The sequence below is a fragment of the Cavia porcellus genome, unplaced genomic scaffold (genome assembly GCF_034190915.1).
Source record: "Cavia porcellus strain 051 isolate PalLab524CR breed Dunkin Hartley unplaced genomic scaffold, mCavPor4.1 scaffold_11, whole genome shotgun sequence".
NCBI lineage: Eukaryota > Metazoa > Chordata > Mammalia > Rodentia > Caviidae > Cavia > Cavia porcellus.
The window spans coordinates 72,952,153-72,958,152 of record NW_026947494.1 but is presented as its reverse complement, the minus strand read 5'-3'; the positions used below and the strand labels follow the sequence as shown (position 1 = coordinate 72,958,152).

Here is a 6,000-nt window from a genome sequence, read left to right as displayed (position 1 = left end):
CAGAGTTCTCAGTTTCATGGTGCTCATGGAGAGTCTCAGGACCAGAGACGGAAAACATGACTACATTGTTTTCAACTCTAGTTGAACTTTAGAACCATGCAGAGGAATGAGTGTTTGAACTTTCAACCAACTAAATATCCCACGTTGGAGTCGGGACTGGACGTCAGCATTTTAGAAACCACCCCAGAAGACTCAGTTGCTCATTGAAGATTAAGTAATGCTGCCGTAAGAACACTGTTAGGAAAAGAATAGCTCTCCATTCTGAATTACAGTAGATTGAGGCTACCACAAGGGGGCCTGCTATGTCCTCCACAAAAGTCCAAGGAGCCTGTGAGGGATTTAGAAGCTCAGCTCTAGGAAGCCGTCCTCTGACTTTAGGAGAGGAGCAGTGCAGTCAGGTCCGGGCTGCATGCTAATCAGGAAGCGGATGGAAGTCACCCTCCAAAGAATCATCCCAGACAGCCAGCTAGGGTAAGCATTTCACTAAGCAGCTGTAGGTTTTCACTTTGAAAGTCGTTTTATCTGACAATTCAGAGATGTTTTAGGGAAAGATTCTTGAAAAACAGTTGTTGGCTATTCAAGTTCTTTTGGAAGACAAAAGTAAAGCAAAGCTATTAGGCTCAATTTGTTTTCCTTTACGGATCTGGGCGTACATTTATCCTTTTCTAATTAATTTTAAAATGTGGCTTGGCTCATGATGAAATGCTGAAGTGAGAGACCAGAGGAGTAACGTGTTTGCATGTACATCCCATCTGACTCTTGGCTCGTTTACAGGATTTTAATTTACGGAGGAAGCCGGGTCATGCCATTAGGCAGTCAGTGCCAATGAAATAAGAATTAATTTCTTACATTTCCACCTGACAAAAAGACACATTACACCATTCAGGACCACCGAGAGGAGAAAGGTTTGATCAGGACAGAGTAAAAGACAGGGAATGTCTAGACCAGAACCTTCATTGGGTTTCTACAGGAATGGCAAGGCAGGGCAGAGGATGCGCTTAGGATTTAAAAGTCCGACTAGATTTGGTGAGCTCTGAAGTGTTCAGCAGTCTCTGATGGACGCTGGCACCTGCTGCCTGGTTCTGGTCTGACTTAGGTCAGGAGAAATTCAGCTGTGGTATGTGAAAGTTGGCTAAAGTGCTGGGTGGAGTCTGACACCAGTGATTTGCTCACGAAAGTTATGTGTTCAGGACCAAGTCCTCTTCTGTCTCTAGGAACTGAACAGTCCCAGGGGAAGTGTCTTCCCAACCAGCAGGACTTTGAAGTTGTCAAAGCATATGAAAATACAGAACAGAAGAAATAGTTAATCTGGTGCTTTTATGAGGCAAATACATGCAGAGAACGGGATGCTAGGGCAGCAGTTGGCCATGCTGGGGCAAGGTTGCCTTGGGCTTCTCCGTGGTTTGCGGGTCCCAGGTATTGGGGCCACTGGAGGGCAAGGGTACGGTGGGCACAGCTGTGGTGTAACACTCAGTTAGTAGCTGAAATGAATCTGATTGTTGTGTGCCCTGAAAATCAGCACTGTAGCTTTCATTGACTAGGCCTACTTGTATAGTTTCTCCTACATGTTTCTAACACTTTATTGATTTATTCATGTGGAACTAAATAAGAAACTCAGCAGATAGATTTTAGGATGTTTTCTTTACCTTTCTAAAGCAAATGCTTAAAAGCTGATATCTTTAACATTCTATGCACCATCCATACTTCTAATATAGTTGGTTGATCTAATCAAGCTTTGAAAACAGGCATATTCTTCAGAACACTGGGTCAATATTTTCATTTTTCAAGATGTTTTCATTTTATATTTAATGATCTCTGCAATGAGTATCTAGAATAATGACATAAGAAATTCAGTTATGAGTAAATTCTAAAAGTCTGTGGGAACAAGTGAAAAAAAGTGAGAAAGAAAATGGTACTGCCTTTCTTTTTATATTGGTCTTTGAAATCAGCAGAATAAAGCAACTATAGTAATATTTTCAGCTAAACTATATATAGAGACTTCCGCCCCATTTTTGTACTGAAAAATGATTATGATTATCCCAGGGAGTTGGTACGTGTAAGCAACACATTTTAATTCTTTTTTCTGTGTGTTTAATTTTCATCTCCTACCCTTCCTCTTTCTCCCTGCTCCTCCCAACTGTTCAGTCCCTCCCCATCTGCAAAAGCTCCTTTATATCACATTCCTCCTCCCCTTCTTTCTCCTGCTCCCTGCTTCAGTATCTGGCGTCCCCTACCATTTTGAAAAAGATCTCCTGGTTCCTAAGTCCAGTCTTCAGCACAATTTGAAGAAAGCTGCAGAATAATACAGTTCAGATATGCTGGTTGAGGCACACGACTGACAAACTTCTTTATCCGGTAGTGTGCACAGTTTGGATGAGTTTTCTTGAGACTGCATGAGAGATTAACTGGTATGAAGGGGTTGTTATGGGAATTATGGACGGTAAAGGCAGAGCCTGCCAGGGACTTAGCTCAGTGGCTCAAGCGCTTGCCTGGTAAGCATGAGTTCCTGAGTTCAGTCCCCAGTACAAAAAAAAGGGACAGAGCCTGGTAATACCAGTTTCTTGGTCTGTGTTTTCATGCTGTGTATATTTTTAGAAACCGTGCTATGTGCTCAAACATGCTATTGGAAACCTGCTGAACTGCTTTATCATTTATATGTAAATGGTACATGCCTGTTTAAATGTTGAAGAGGAAATTTGTTTTCCTTCTGTTTCCTGAGTGTTTTAAAAATTCCAAAGTGGTATCTCATCTTCCCTTTCTCCCATCCAAGTATTAAAGGAAAAGTTATACTGATTTGTTTTAGGGACTACCAATGTAAGTTTTAAGTACACTTAGTTTGCTGTTTCATTTCATGGATTTCCAGTCTTGGTATATTCCATATTTGTATCAAATTCATTTTGTTGGGTTTATTATCCCCTCTGTGCCATCAAAATTCCCTGGAATGGGTTTTCCAGGCAAAAGGCTCTGTAAATGACTTACTGTTGTTACATTTGTTGTGTTTTGTTTTGTTTTGATGAGACAAGTTTGGAATGATAGAGGACATAGACTAAAAAAAGAAGAAAAGTCTGCACTTTTTGTGAGTCATGCTCCAGCATTCATGAAGGGAAACTTCCAGACCTCATAGAGGCATTGGGTGGTTTGGCCTCTGTGGTCTGTAGGAGTCTGCAGAATTCACACTGAAGGCTGTGACACACTTCATCAGTGTGGCGGGAGCGGAGATGTCAGTGTTCTGTTATTTAGCGATGAGAACACAGAGATCTTGGCTCTAGTACGCTCTCAGGCATTTTTCACGGATGACTCACACTCTGACTGACTGCTCTTTAATGCCGCAGTTCACATACCACAAGGCTGTAGAAACATAACCACCCCACACTGAGGCTACAATTGGATTAGCCACACTTATTTTGGGCTTCTTCCGAGTAGAAGATTGTACTGAGCATTGTGAGTGCAGATGAAGAACTATGGCCCATAAACTGCTTAATAAGTGCAAATCAAGAGCTACCCAATGGAAGGGACTCTGCTGACAACTGAGGATTTAGCGCAAGCAGGGCAATCTCTGCTTTTGATAAACACGAATCATACTTACTCAGCCCTTCCTGCGTATCTACAATGTCTGTATCGGCGAATTCAATCAACTGTGGATTACAGTTGTTAAAAAGCTTGTAAAAAATTTGACTTTATGAATATCCATGGATTTTTTTTCTCTAGACAATACAGTACAATAAGCATTTATGTTGTTTAGTGTTAAAAGTAATTCAGAAATGATTGGAGATACATTGGAGGATATGAGTAGGTTTTAAGCAGATATCATGCCATTTTATACAACAGATGAGAATATGTAGAATCAGAGAACATAATTTTGGAATATGTGGAGGATATAAAAATTTTCCTCTAGATACCAGTGAACAACTGTAAATATAAATAAATATGCAGTATAGGATATGTTAATGAGGACTAAAATGCAGAAATGCAATAAAACAAATGACCAAAGGAGTTCTTGAGCTTACAAATCATGTAAAACTTAATCTAAGAATTACATCAAATTCAAATTTAGAATACAACATGTAAGTACAAATATCATCAAATAAGACCTACTGATTATTGTCTGTGGTATGTCATGCACTAACTAGTTTCACGAAAAGCAGAGGAGACAGTATAATTACCTTGCATTTATATGAAGAAGCAGAGGTTTATTGAGGTGAAATAATTTTGTTCCAGATTTGTGCTATCTAAAATAATCCATCAAATTATGCTGGTCTTGAACTATATATGCAAATCAGTGTATTTGGGGGGCAGTTGTTTCTTATTGTTTTATTTTAAAGAGAATAAAACAGAATAGAGTTAATCAAAACAAAACAGTGAAAGTGATACAAGACTCAAAAAAAGATAATAGGAAATCAGCAATGGCTACCAAACTGTTTTATAATAAATAAGGATTGAAAACTTTACAACAATTTTGCAAGTAAACTTGTTATGGTGTTAAATAATTAAAAATAAATTTGTATTTTGTATGGCTTTTTAAAATGTTTGTAAAATGTACATATTTCAGTGTTCAATTCACAGACATTGTGTACATTGATAATGTCATGTAGTAGCACTATTATCTATTTACAGAGCATTTTCATCATCCATCTCCAACAGACCTTTCTCGTATTCCACAGGCTGTGCCTTCACTCTGTTCAGTTTCCTCTACTGTGCAGGAGCTTTTCAATTTGATGCAATTCCGTTTATCAGTTCTTCCTGTTATTTCGAGGGTTAATAGAATCCTGTTCAGGCAGTTCAAATTGTTTCTAAAATGTTTACATGCAAAGTGTTCAAAATGTTTATGTCCTTGAGTGTTTTCCCTGTGTTTTTTTTCCTAGTAGTTTCAAGGTTTCAAGTTTTATCTATTTTGAACTGTTTCTTTTACAGGGTGGGACAGATTACTTTCAGTCTTTTACATGTGAATATCCAGTTTTGTAAGTATCATCATTTTTAAAAGAGATTGTCTTTCTCTAGTATACAATTTTGGCACTATTTTTGAGAATCAGGATTGTTACAGCTGCATAGGTGTGATTTTGGGTCCTTTTCTATTTCAATGGTCTAATGGGTCTTTAAATTGAATCTTAATTTCTGATTCTAATTCATAAATCAGATTTCATAAACATGGGATATTTTCCATGTATTTGTATCTTTTTAATGTTTTTCAGCAATTATTTACAATTTTCAATGAACATTATATGTCTCTTTATCTAAATATTTTCTTTAAGCATTTCTCTTTACTACTGTAAATGTAATTTTTAAAAATTTTCCTTTTCAGATTTTTGTGTATAGAAATAGAACTAAATACGTTGTGTGTTGGTTTAATATCCAGAAACTGCTGAAAATGTTTATTTGTTCTGGCATTTTCTTTCTTTTTTAAAAATTTTATTTAAAAGGAAAAAGAGGAAAAACAAAACAAAACAAAGCGGTGTAAGGGTACAAGTAATACAGAACTACAAAAAAAGACAGTAAGAAGTCAGTTAATAGATTACACATTATCATCTTAGAAATAGTTGCTCAAGTCACAGGATCAAGGCATACAAAGTGGACATTCAAACAGTGAGACTGCAAACAGTCGTGTTCAATGATCCAACCAAAAACATATGGTCAGCTATTCAACACCCCTAAACACACTTGCAGTTGTATCCTTTAGAGCACTTTTTTTTCTCTCTTTTTTACAACAAAATTTACACATTTGGGGTTTTATTACTACCATAGTTCTTATTACTTTTTTTGCAGAGAATAAAACCAAATATGACAAAACAAAGCTGTCAGTCAAAACCAAGGATAGACATAGCACATGATGTAAAAACAGAGTACAAGGTTGTTCTGGCATTTTCTTTCTTTTTGTTTTTGGTATTGGTTCTTTAGCATTTACTGACTGATTCTTTTCCAATTGAGTACCTCTTTTTTCTTGAATAGTTATTTTGGTTTGAACTTCCATTACTGCAAAATAGTACTGGAGTAGTTAAAGTGGAC

At 37.2% G+C, this 6,000-nt stretch overlaps 1 long non-coding RNA gene across 3 annotated transcripts in view; it reads left to right on the top strand.

Moving 5' to 3' along the window:
* Window positions 1-262: 262 nt before the first annotated feature.
* Window positions 263-6,000, top strand: part of LOC111755677 (uncharacterized) — a 202,648-nt gene continuing 196,910 nt past the window's right edge. The window contains exons 1-2 of one of the 3 annotated variants that reach the window (XR_002790228.2): window positions 263-471; window positions 4,912-4,958. This is a non-coding gene — a long non-coding RNA (uncharacterized LOC111755677). The remainder of the gene's footprint in view (window positions 472-4,911; window positions 4,959-6,000) is intronic. The other 2 variants (XR_010050610.1, XR_010050611.1) reach the window with 2 other exon arrangements.